Genomic DNA, 13258 nt, shown 5'->3' with positions numbered 1-13258 from the left:
GAAACGAAAGTGGATTGAATACAAAGGCCACTCTGGGGCTGATGACCCCGAGAAAAATGATGCAGCATTCTTGAAAATGTTTAAAGACGGACTAGGAGAGGCACAACAAAAGATAATTAAGTTAGGATTTAAGAGAGGAGGTGATTACGATGAAACTTTGGAATGGGTAGAACATCTCGAGGAGTTAAAGTTAGAACAAAGCGAGAAAATAGCAAAAATAGCAGCAGCGACGGTAGCAGCAGAAACGAAGGAGGAGGAGACACACCCTCGCGTAGCTTCCCTGATATGTTTTAACTGCAATCAGGAAGGCCACTTCAGTAGGGATTTCCCGCAGAAAAGCAGAGGTTACGGAAATTCTAAAGGGAGATGGCAAAATTGTGGTAAACTTGGACATTTGGCCAAAGATTGCTGGAGTAAGGAGGGAGGCGTGTGAAGGCGAGGCCCCCCCCCACAACAGGCAAGGAAGGGAACACCATTAACCCGGGAAGAGCTGATGGACCTGCTCAGACAGGTACCAACACCACTGCTACCACTGCCACCACCGCCCTGACCTGAGAGACCCTCTAACGAGGATATCATCAATATGCTCCGATTAGCCAGTACACGGTAGGGGTTGCCGGCCCCCGGCAGAGGTATGGGACAGCAGCTAGGGGATCCAAGGATGTTTATTAGTGCAGTGTTAGGGGGCCGGCACTGCGCTATGCTAGTAGACACAGTAGCGTCCATTTCCAGAACCAACTTAGATTTGCCCCGGACCCGCAGGACCGTAAACATACAAGGAGTGGGTGGGGGATATCAGAAAGCAACCCTAAGTGAAATAGTGTTGATAGAAGTACAGGGGGTAATGTTACCTACTCAGTTCTGGTGCTGTCAGAACACATGTTGGGCATCGATACCTTAAGGGAGATAGGGGTACTGATAGGTCTCCAGCATAACCGGATAATTTTGGGGGATAAGCACAAAAACCGAATTAAATTCAAACACCCGGAACACCAGCAGCAAAGAGTGGCCAGAATAACCCAAATCCAGCCCGAGTGAGAAACAAAGGGTGTATGGGGTAGCGTGTACCAATTATACCCGACTCTGTGGGCACAATGCAAACAAGATTGTGGATTAGCAGAGACATCATCTATCAAAATTCCTGGACCCGAACACAAAGCTCACCGACAGTACCCATTAAGACCCAAAGCTGAGGCAGTGGTCTGTCAGATATTGCAGGAATTAGAGAAGCAAGGGTAGTGAAACAGGTAATAGCCTCTACTAATTCACCTGTGTGGCCAGTAAAGAAACCTGACAGGTCTTACCGACTAACTATCGATTATAGTTAGTTAAGGTGACGCCCCGAGAATACCCAATAGTGGCAATTCTGGCATCAATTTTTAATGGCCTGGATCCAGAACATAAGATATTCACCGTGCTGGATATAGCGAATGGATTTGGGGCCATGCCCTTAGACAAAGAATCCCAAGGAAAATTTGCCTTCGCCGTAAAGGGAAAACAATACACATGGACCAGAGTGCCACAGGGATTCCATAATAGCCCGAGCATATTTCATCGAGTATTGTCAGGAATTTTGGAACCAGTAGACGTAGGAGAAGGAAGCACCCTTTTGCAGTATGTGGATGATATCCTTATTGCCTCCAGTACAGAACAACACGTACCAGCTTTAACGACAGTGTTAGGAGCTATACAGAGTGCAGGATTAAAAATAAATCCTAGGAAGGTGCAGGTGGGAAGGAGCAAAGTAACATCTAGGATATATGACAGATGCCTAAGGACAGAAAGGAAGCAATTCAATCAATGCCCAGGCCAGGAAAGAAGTAGTCAGGCTTGAGGTGGCAGACATGTATCTATATGTAGATGAGTCTCGGCACTATATCAACGGGACACCACGAATGGGCCGTGGTAGATAGCAGCGGCCTGTGAAAGGAGTCAGGCAGGTACTAGGGTTATTCAACTATTGCAGAAAGATCAGGAAATTGTGATTGTAAGATTAAAACAAGCTCTCACAAGTGCTCCAGCCCTGGGATTACCCGACATAGGCCCTTCCACATCTATACCCACCACAGTAAAGATCATTACATGGGGACAGGCAAAGGCCAGTGGCATAGTAATGTCAGGACACATACCCAGCATATCTTAGTAGAATTGCTGAACACAGGAAGGCTAAAAACGGTATCCGACGCGCGAAGGGTAAGGTGGGAAGCATGCTCTTAACCCCCGCAATGGGACGGTAACAATAAAAGACAACTGTAACAACTCTGCAAGATGGATCATTACACAGGGAAAGGAGCATCAGTGTAGCCTGACAGGAGAAGACAAGGGAAGTAGTCTGGCTTGAGGAGGCAGACATGGGTCTATATGTTGATGGGTGCCGGCGCTATATCAACGGGACACCACGAACGGGCCGTGGTAGATAGCAGCGGACAGGTCAAAAGGGAAGGATGGTTAGAAGGGTGTCTATCAGCTCAAGTGGCTGAATTAGTAGCTCTCACTGAAGCTCTGAGGCTGGCTAGGGGAAACGGAGTCAACATCTATACAGACAGTTGATATGTTTTTGGAGTAGTGCATGATTATCTGATAGCCTGGAGCAGACGGGGATACATGACCTCAGGAGGAGGACCGATTAAACATGAGGAGACTGTTAAACATCTAGTGGAAGCCTCCCTCCTACCCGAGGAGTGTGCGATAAAAAGGTCAAAGCGCACATAAAATTAATGATCAGTATCAACAGGGGAATGCATGGGCAGATGAAGCAGCCAAGCGAGTGGCAGAGACAGGTACACTGGCCGGGAAAACTCAAGTCGGTGTTTGTAGCAACGGGCCTGAGGAAGTAAACATGCTTAAGGTACAGGGGGAAGCCACTCAACAGGAAAAGGAGGGGTGGAAGCAGAGAGGGGCTCAACAATTTTCCGACGGGATATGTGTCATGTATCTCACATTACTGTATATAACTATCTTACCATGCTATACATGACTGTAACTGGATATGACCTGTAACAATAAGCATACCTTACCACCAGGGGTGCACTTGCAGGAGACACTCCATACCTGTCCCACTGAGGTATATAAAGGGAGGTCTCAGGCAAGTGCAGCACTGGAGAGCTGGAATTAAAGGTGCAGGTCCTGAGTGACCTTGACTTCAGCATGTGTCTCGGTTAAGTCAGTACATTACAGTCAGGACTTAACAATATGGAAGAAATAATGGGAATTGGTGGCCCCGGAATGCATCCAGGGGAGCCTTTAAATTTATACCATGGGTATGTCCATACAGGTAGAACCAATATGATAAGCTTGATGTCCAGATGCTTGTGGTGGAAGGAAATGGGCAGAGATACAGAGGACCACTGTAGAAGGTGCATGATATGTGCACAATACAACCCGGGGGGGCGGGGGGGGGGAAGTAAAGGTCAGAATGGGATATCAGCCCCGACCGAAAGGACCCTGGGAAAACTTGCAGATAAACTTTACTGGTCTGTTACCCAGCAACAAAGGGAAGACATGCTGCCTAGAAGTAATAGACCAGTTTACAAAGTGGGTAGAGGCTTTCGCCACTAGAAATTGTTCAGCAGAAACCGTGGCCAAGATCCTAGCAGAAGAAATAATGCCACTACAGTAGACTTAAATCAAGGTACCCACTTCACAGGGAAGGTGATGAAACAGGCCTGCGCTTTACTAGGGATCAGGCAAAAATATCCCATATCAGAGAGACTGGAAAGGGATGGGTAGACAGGATACCCCGAGTACTAACGAAGCTCAAGGCAACCCCTAGTCGGATGACAGGACTGACACCCTTTGAACTAAAAAAAGACAGGATACAGAAATTTGTAATGGAACTCTGTAAGCTGTTACATGATTTAAAGACACAGGCTAGAGTTTAGCAAATCAAGGACTTAGAGAACGGCACTAAGGAACAGAAGGTCCAAACACTCAAATAGGCAGTCAGGTGATTATCCCAGAGAGGTCTGGGCTCGCACTCAAATGGACCGGACCCTATCAGGTAATAATGGTAAGTTATGGTAGTTATATGGGGTATCGGCAAGTGGAAACACCGGACCCAGTTAAAAAAGCATGGTCGTCTCTCAATCCTTTTTCCAATGAAAGTAACTTCACTTGTGAGAAGTTTCCTTCATAATTTAGAGTTCCAAGTTCTGGAATTACCATTGTTTCTCTTTTGCAACCCTGACAATGCATCAATATTCTTTTGAACGTAAGGTGCTTAGAACACAATAATCTAAATAGAACTACACAAAGGAGTTAAAGAAAGACTTGCATTTATATTGCACATTTAATGACTATCGGACATCTCAAAGCACTTTACAGCAAATGAAGTATTTTTTGGAGTGTAGTCACTGTTGTAATGTGTGAAAGGCAGCAGCCAGATTGTGCACAACAAGCTCCCTCAAACAGCAATGTGATAGTGACCAGATAATCTGTTTTTGTTATGTTGATCGAGGGATAAATATTGGCCAGCATACCGAGGATAACTCCCCTGCTCTTCTTCAAAAATAGTGACATGGGATCTTTTATGTCCACCTGAGTGAGCAGACGGGGCCTCGGTTTAATGTCTAATCCGGCAGATGGCACATAGAAACATAGAAAATAGGTGCAGAAGTAGCCATTCGGCCCTTTGAGCCTGCATCACCATTCAATATGATCATGGCTGATCATGCACTTCAGTACCCTATTCCAGCTTTCTCTCCATACCCCTTGATCCTTTTAGCCATAAGGTCCACATCTAACTCCCTTTTGAATATATCTAGTGATCTGGCCTCAACAACTTCCTGTGGTAGAGAATTCCACATGCTCACAACTCCCTGAGTGAAGAAGCTTCTCCTCATCGCAGTCCTAAATGGCTTACCCCTTATCCTTAGACTGCGACCCCTGGTTCTGGACTTTCCCAACATCAGGAACATTCTTCCTGTCCAATTCCATCAGGATTTTATATGTTTCTATGAGATCCTCTCTCATCCTTCTAAATTCCATTGATTATAAGCCTAGTCGATCCAGTCTTTTTTCATATGTCAGTCCTGTCATCCCGGGCATCAGTCTGGTGAACCTTCGCTGCACTCCCTCAATAGCAAGAATGTCCTTCCTCAGATTAGGAGACCAAAACTGTACACAATATTCAAGGTGTGGCCTCACCAAGGTCCTGCACAACTGTAGTAAGACTCCCTGCTCCTATACTCAAATGATCTCGCTATGAAGGCCAACATGCCATTTGCATTCATCACCACTTGCTGTAGCTGTATGCCAACTTTCAATGACTGATGTACCATGATAACCAGGTGTTGTTACACCTCCCCTTTTACTAATCTGTCACCATTCAGATAATAATCTGCCTTCCTGTTTTTACCACCAAAGTGGATAACCTCACATTTATCTACATTATACTGCATCTGCCATGTATTTTCCCACGCACCTAATGTGTCCAAGTCACCCTGCAGCCTCTTAACATCCTCCTCACAGCCACATTGCCACCCAGCTTAGTGTCATCTGCAAATATGGAGATATTACATTCAATTCCTTCGTCTAAATCATTAATGTATATTGTAAATATTGTGTTCCTAACACAGATGAGACTGCACACAGGGAGATTAAATTGACCTCAGTCTTTATTAAGACACTCCAGAGTCTGGAATAGGCCTTAGGGGCCGGCTTATATACAGTGCTCCCAAGGGATCCCTTGGGACTTCAGGGGATGCACTCCCTGGTGGCGGAACATGGGAGTGCATGTTTTACAGATACACAACATCAAATAGTTGGGGTCTCAGCACCGAACCTTGCAGTACTCCACTAGTCACTGACTGCCATTCTGAAAGGACCTGTTTATTCCTACTCTTTGCTTCCTGTTTGCCAACCAGTTCTCTATCCATATCAGTGCATTACCCCCAATACCATGTGCTTTAATTTTGAACACTAATCTCTTGTGTGGGACCTTGTCAAAAGCCTTTTGAAAGTCTAAATACACCACATCCACTGGCTCCCCCTTGTCCACTCTACGAGTTACATCCCCCAAAGATTCTAGAAGATTTGTCAAGCATGGTTTCCTTTTCATAAATCCATGCTGACTTGGACCGATCCTGTCACTGCTTTCCAAATGCGCTGCTATTACATCTTTAATAATTGATTCCAACATTTTCCCCACCACCGATGTCAGGCTAACTGTTCTATAATTCCCAGTTTTCTCTCTCCCTCCTTTTTTGAAAAGTGGTGTTACATTAGTTACCCTCCAGTCCATAGGAACTGATCCAGAGTCAATAGAATGTTGAAAAATGACCACCATTGCATCCACTATTTCAAGGGCCACTTCCTTAAGTATTCTGATGCAGACTATCAGGGGGACCTGGGGATTTATCGGCACCTCCGACACTGCGGCACTCCCTCAGCACTGCACTGGAGTGTCAGCCTAGACTTTTGAGCTCAAGTCTCTGGAGGGGTACTTGAACCCACAACCTTCTGACTCAGAGTCAAGGGTGCGAGCAACTGAGCCATAGCTGACATTTATGCAAGGTTAAAATAATTTGTTTTGACTCATGTCTGTCGGATGCATCGTAGTACCTGATTAGCCATGTTGTTAAAAGTGTTGCATACACTGGAAGTTTAATGGTTAGCAAACCCAATTGTAGTGATTGTTAAGGTATGTTGCACAATATCCAACCCCTGCTATTAATGGTGACTAACCATGTGTCGTGTCAGAATTTAAAGAATAGTTCTCCTTTTGATTATTCAGTGACTGTTGACTCTGTTTAGCCCTCAGGCAACACTTGCATTTTGAACATAGCCTACATGACAAGCTATCAGTATTTTTAGTCTGATTTTTCACTGTATTGTTGGTAAGAATGATAGTACCCTAAAATTCCATTACATTGTGATATTTTTCTCCTGGATTTAGGACATTTCTCAACCAGAATAAGGGTACAGCAAGGCTCATATTTTCTGTATTTTGTCCCATCAGTACGTCCACATGGGATCTAATAGATGATGCCTCATCTATGTCCATTTAGCATATAACTCACTCGCTTGTGGTTCTGGCTGACACCAGGCGGTCCAAAATGAAATAGCTAGAAGCTTCAATACAGTATTTTAATGAAATGGAAGTATTGCTACTTAAATATCTACACTATTTTCAGGCTTTTATGCTAGAAGTAGAACTGTTGTTAATTTTGCCCATATACACTTGGTACCCAAGGTTACAAAGCTGTACATTATATTAATAAGCTATGTCAAGGGAAAGCCGGCAATTTATAGGTGTGCTGTTTTTTTCCACTATTGCGCACTTGATTTTATTTTTGCGCAGGGGATGGACACCGGGATGAAACTTTCGAGGAGAAACAAGGTGCACAGAGGACTGGGAGAGGCAAATAGTAGTAGAGTAAAGAATAATTCAGAAATAGGAGCAATTGCACTGGGGGGGGAAAATTGGTAGCAGTCTAAGATGGGTTTGGAGTGCATGTATGTAAATGCACGGAGCATGGTAAATAAGGTTAGTGAGCCCCCGGCAAAAGTCGCCACATGGGACTATGTTATGGTGGCAATAACAGAGACGTAGCTCAAAGAAGGAAAGGATTAGGAACTTAATATTCCTGGCTACAAGGTATTCAGGAGAGATAGGGAACAAAAAAAAAAGAGGGGAGATCAGTATTAATCAAAGAAACTATTATAGCACTGGAGAGGGATGATGTAGCTGAGGGGCCAAAGACAAAGGGCTGGATTTTTGGGTCTTCTCCGCTCGGTTTTTTGCCCCTGAGCGGTGGCAATGGCAACGGTGAGGTGTCTTGGCCGGGTGGTCAGCCTCCAGTGCCCCGCAGTGATCCTCAGGTCCCGTATAGTAGTGGCGCTGAGCAGCTCCCCCCCACCCCCCAGAAGAGCTACACCCGGTGAGCAATGCCCTCGGTTGAGACACCGGTGTGAGTTTTGACTCTTGCCCGACCCATAAAAATAACTAACTGAAGGAGGGATAACTTCAGTGAGTTGAAAAGGGATCTGGACCAGTCAGAAAAAGGAAACCCAAAAATCTTTTGTAAACATAAATTTGTCTACCCTTTCCGATTAGGGACCAAAAAGGAAGTCTTCTTGTGGAGGCAGAGGGCATGGCTGAGGAACTTTGCATCTGTCCTCACAAGAGTAAAGGATGCTGCCAGTGTGGCAAAAAAGGAGGAGGCAGTCGCAATATTGGATAGCATAAAAATAGATAAAGGGGCGGGTACTTAAAAAGTTGGCAGTAATCAACGCTGAAAAGTAACCCGGTCCAGATGGGATGCATCCTAGGTTATTGAGGGAAGTAAGGATGGAAATTGCAGAGGCTCTGGCCACAATCTTCCAAACCTCTACTCTGCCTTGGATACGGGTTGGTACCAGAGGACTTGAGCTTTGCAAATGTTATACACCTGTTTTAAAAGGAGGAGCGGGATAAACCTAGCAGCGACAGGCCAGTTGCCTAACGTCGGTGATGGGGAAACCTTTAGGGCTGGGTTTTCCACTCTTTTATGCCTCGTTTCGCTCCCCGGCGGCGCGGTAAATGCTGTTTCTGGGCATGAAATGGGGCGTCCAGAATTTAGCGCCCAGCCGGAAATTTTGCAAATGGTTTTACGGCAGCGCAAAAACTTACTGTCCTGCCCTCCGTTTTGAATGTCTGTATGACATAAATCTTCGTGCAAGGCTGCGTTAGCACCCCGGAAGGAAATTTCGGCCCCAACACCTCATTTAACGACCACCCCAGAAAATGACTGAAAGAACCAGCCAGTCACGTGGTGCAGCAGGCGTTATTAGCAGCATATTTAAAGGGAGGCGGGTGGATCTTATATCGCAGTTGTCAGTGACTGACACGGTTGCATGTAGAAAGCTGTGTGAGGCTCCAAGTTACAAACGGCACTTTTATCTACCATGACACTTTGCATACAAGATTAGTGAGAGATTTCAATGGGGGCAATACTCGTTCAGCAGCAAATCATGCTGGTTGCTATTGGCTTCAAGCTGGAAGAAGGTTTCTTGGCCATGTTGGGCCACGGAATCGAAGAGGCCGTATACGTTTGGAGAGGAGGCCTTACCCCCCATGGGTTTAGAGGGAACATCACTCATACCTCCAGTGCATTAGAAGTCTTTGCTTCCAAAAAGAAGTGCTGACAGAGATATGCCAGCTCATACAGGCAGACATAAAGCCTACCAGTGGCAACAGGACTGCACTGCCCGTCGAGGTGAAGGTGACTGTGGCATTGACATTCTATGCCTCCGGCTCCTTCCAGGCAGCAAAAAGTGACATATGCAACATCTCGCAGCACACTGCACATTGCTGCATTCGCCAGGTTACAAGGGCACTGTACGCACGCAAAATGGACTTCATAACGTTCCCAATGAGCAGGGACAGCCAGAATGAGAGGGCTCTAGGGTTCGGACGATTTGCTGGCTTCCCCAAGGTTCAAAGTGCCATTGACTGTATATGCGTCGCCTTGCGAGCAACATCACACAATGCAGAGGACTTCAGAAGCCAAAAGGTATACCAGTCCCTAAAGGTACAGCTGGTCTGTGACCACACACAATGCATCCTCACAGTGAATGCCCGCTATCCAGGGAGCACACATGATGCTTTCATCTTGTGAGCAGTGTCTCACGCATGTTTCAGCAACAAAGACAAGGCCATACCTTGCTGATTGGGGACAAAGGATATGGCCTAGCCACTTGGTGAGTGAATGGTGGGAGGAAGGCCAGCACCTCCCATTTTCGGGGAGCAACTGACTCTCCGACAGGGCTGTGCCTTAACAACTGGAGCACAATGTTTCCCCACACCTTGCTGGCCTGTTTTGGCACTGTCACTTACACATTGGACAGTGGGGAATACAGAGTGTATGAAGCAGACATGGACTGCATCACTTGGCCAAGCTCAAGCAAAGCTTGTGCCTGCGATGCGCCCGAGTCTGCGACGTGCTCAATGGTACGCGCCACATTCTCTGGAACTCACTGTCGCTATAGAGGCCACCAGCCTCTGTGTGTGGGCAATGATGGTCTCGCTGGACTCACGACTCGCAACGGCAATCTGCAACATTGCATTCGCACCTCAATCAGGTCTCTCTTTAGCCTCCCCTGTTCCAAAGAAAACAGACCCAGCATCTCCAATCTTTCCTCATAGCCAAAATTCTCCAGTCCAGGCTGTCATGTGTTCAACTATCATTGTAACCCATGTATAAGCTGACCTAAGTTGTACACCTTGAGAACATTGACCACAAGGGGGATGAACTTGTGGGAGACACTCCTAACCTGTACTTTCAGGTATAAAAGCGGATGCTCCATCCACCTTCATCACTTGAGGTCTTGGTAATAAAGGTAACTGGTCACAGAGTGACCTTCTCTCAAGTATGGACCTCGTGTGCATTTATACTGTATAGTAAGGACATATTATTCCACGTCGTGTTCTTCCTCTGCTTCTTCTATGGGGTTGCTGAACCTCCTTTTAGTTTCATCCACATGTTTGCGGCAGATTTGTCCATTGGTAATCACAGTGCCAGCAAGCCATTTGGGCCCTGCAGCGTAATTGACAAAAACAGGGTCATCGCGCCCCCGCATTCCTGTCATGGTAGTCACATTGTGACTGATGCCTGCTCTCAACAATTTCTTTCATAGTAAGGTGTATAAGGGATAACCTGGTTTTGAGCGTCCTTTTCATTAGCAGCTCTGCGGTGGAACCCCTGTGAGTGAGTGTGGTTGGGATCTATTGGCCAACAGGAGGCATGATAAATGGCTTTGTAGGGAACCCCCTTGGTTTCTGAGCCTCCCCTGTTTGATTATCTGCACTGCTCATTCCGCCTGGCCGTTTGAGGCTGGCTTGAACGGTGCTGTTCTGACGTAGTTGATTCCATTGCCTGCCATGAAGTCCTGGAATTCAATGCATATGAAGCACGGGCCATTGTTGCTGACCAAGACATCTGGTAGACTATGGGTGGCGAACATTGCCCGTAGACTTTCGACCGTGGCAGAGGATGTGCTTGAATTTAAAATGGCACACTCAATCCATTTGGAGTAGGCGTCTACTACAACCAAAAATATTTTTCCCATGAAAGGACCTGCGTAGTCCACATCGATACGTGACCATTGCTTGACGGGCCAGGACCAGGGGCTAAGGGGGGCTTCCCTGGGTGCGTTGCCCAGCTAAGCACACGTGTTGCACCTGCGAACACAAAGTTCCAGATCTGCATCTATCCCTGGCCACCAAATGTGTGACCTGGAAATTAACTTCATCATGACCATGCCCGGGTGTTCATTGTGAAGTTCTCTGATAAACACCTCTCTGCCCATCTAGGGCATGACAACTCGGTTACCCCACAGTAGGCAATCGGCCTGAATCGTGAGTTCATCCTTGCGCCTATGAAACGGTTTAAATTCCTCAGGGCATGCCCCGTACGTGGCTGCCCAGTCCCCATTCAGGACAAATTTGTTAACTAAAGACAGTAGCGGGTCTTTATTTGTCCAACCTTTAATCTGATGGGCTGTCACAGGTGTGCCTTCGCTTTCAAAAGCTTCAACAGCCATGACCATCTCAGCATCACGCTCGGTTGCCCCCACAGTGGTGGCTAGTAGGAGCCTGCTGAGTGCATCGGCGCAGTTTTCAGTGCCCGGTCTATGCCGAATTGTGTAGTCATAGGCGGTTAACGTGAGTGCCCACCTCTGTATGCAGACCGATGCATTCGCATTTATGGCCTTGTTGTCGGACAAAAGGGACATTAGGGGTTTGTGATCTGTTTCCAGCTCAAATTTCCTGCCAAACAGGTACTGGTGCATTTTTTTTACATCATATACACATGCTAGCACTTCCTTTTCTACCATCCCGCAGCCCCTTTCTGCCTGTGACAGGCTTCTGGAGGCATAAGCTACCGGCTGTAACTGACCATTGGCATTCACATGCTGCAACACACACCCGACCCCATAGGACAACGCATCACACGTTAAAACAAGTTTCTTACACGGGTCATATAACGTTAAGAGTTTGTTGGAGCACAACAAATTGCGTGCTCTATCAAAAGCCCTTTTCTGGCTGTCCCCTCAGACCCAATCGCGACCTTTGCATAGGAACACGTGTAGCGTGCTCAATTTGGGAAGAAAGTTACCAAAATAGTTTAGGAGCCGCAGGAACGAACGCAGCACCATCGTGTTATGGGGTCTGGGTGCTCTCTGGATCGCTTCCGTCTTGGACGCAGTAGGTCTGATCCCGTCTGCTGCTACCCTCCTCCCCAGGAATTCTACCTCTGGAGCTAAGAAGACGCACATCACTTTTTCAGTTGCAGCCCTACCCGGTCCAGTCTGCATAGCACCTATTCCACGTTGTGGAGGTGTTTTTCAGTATCGTGACCTGTGATGAGGATGTCATCTTGAAAAATCACCGTCCTTGGAATCAACTTGAGGAGGCTTTCCATGTTTCGCTGAAAGATCGCGATGGCCGAATGAATCCCGAACGGACATCTGTTGTACTCAAACAACCCCTTGTGTGTCGTGATGGTGGTCAGCTTCTTCGACTCACTCGCCAGAACCTAGGTCATGTAAGTTGAGGTCAGGTCCAATTTTGAAAAAAGTTTGCCACCGGATAGCGTCGCAAAGAGGTCCTCCGCTCTCGGTTGCGGGTACTGGTCTTGGAGTGACACCCGATTGATGGTGGCCTCGTAATCATCACATATCCTGACCGACCCATCCGCCTTGAGCACCGGCACGATCGAGCTCACCCAGTCATTGAATTCGACTGGCAAGATGATGCCTTCCCTCAGCAAGCGGTCCAATTCGCATTCTATCTTTTCCCGCATTACGTACGGCACCGCTCTGGCCTTGTGGTGTACTGGCCTGGCATCCGGGTTTATGTGATTCACTACCTTGGCCCCCAAGAAAGTGCCGATGCCGGGTTGAAATAATGATTCAAATTTGTCCAGGACCTGTGAGCATGATACTCGCTCCACAGAAGAAATTGCATTGACATTGCCCCATTTCCAGTTCATGACAGCAAGTCAACTCCTCCCCAGTAGTGCGGGACCATCCCCTGGGACAATCCAGAGTGGCAACCTGTTCTCCGAACCTTTGTGGGTCACGACTGCTGTGGCGCTGCCTAGCACCGGAATGATCTCCTTTGTATATGTCCGTAGCTGTGCGTCAATCAGCAATAATTTTGGCCTCCTGGCCTTGGACACCCACAACCTTTCGAGCTGTTTGATACTCATCAGAGACTGGTTGGCCCCCGTGTCTAGCTCCATTAATACTGGGATGCCATTGAGGAGCACTTTCA

The sequence above is a fragment of the Pristiophorus japonicus genome, chromosome 10 (genome assembly GCF_044704955.1).
Source record: "Pristiophorus japonicus isolate sPriJap1 chromosome 10, sPriJap1.hap1, whole genome shotgun sequence".
NCBI classification, from domain to species: domain Eukaryota; kingdom Metazoa; phylum Chordata; class Chondrichthyes; family Pristiophoridae; genus Pristiophorus; species Pristiophorus japonicus.
The sequence above is the reverse complement of the archived record's forward strand: the minus strand, read 5'-3'. Positions refer to the sequence as shown.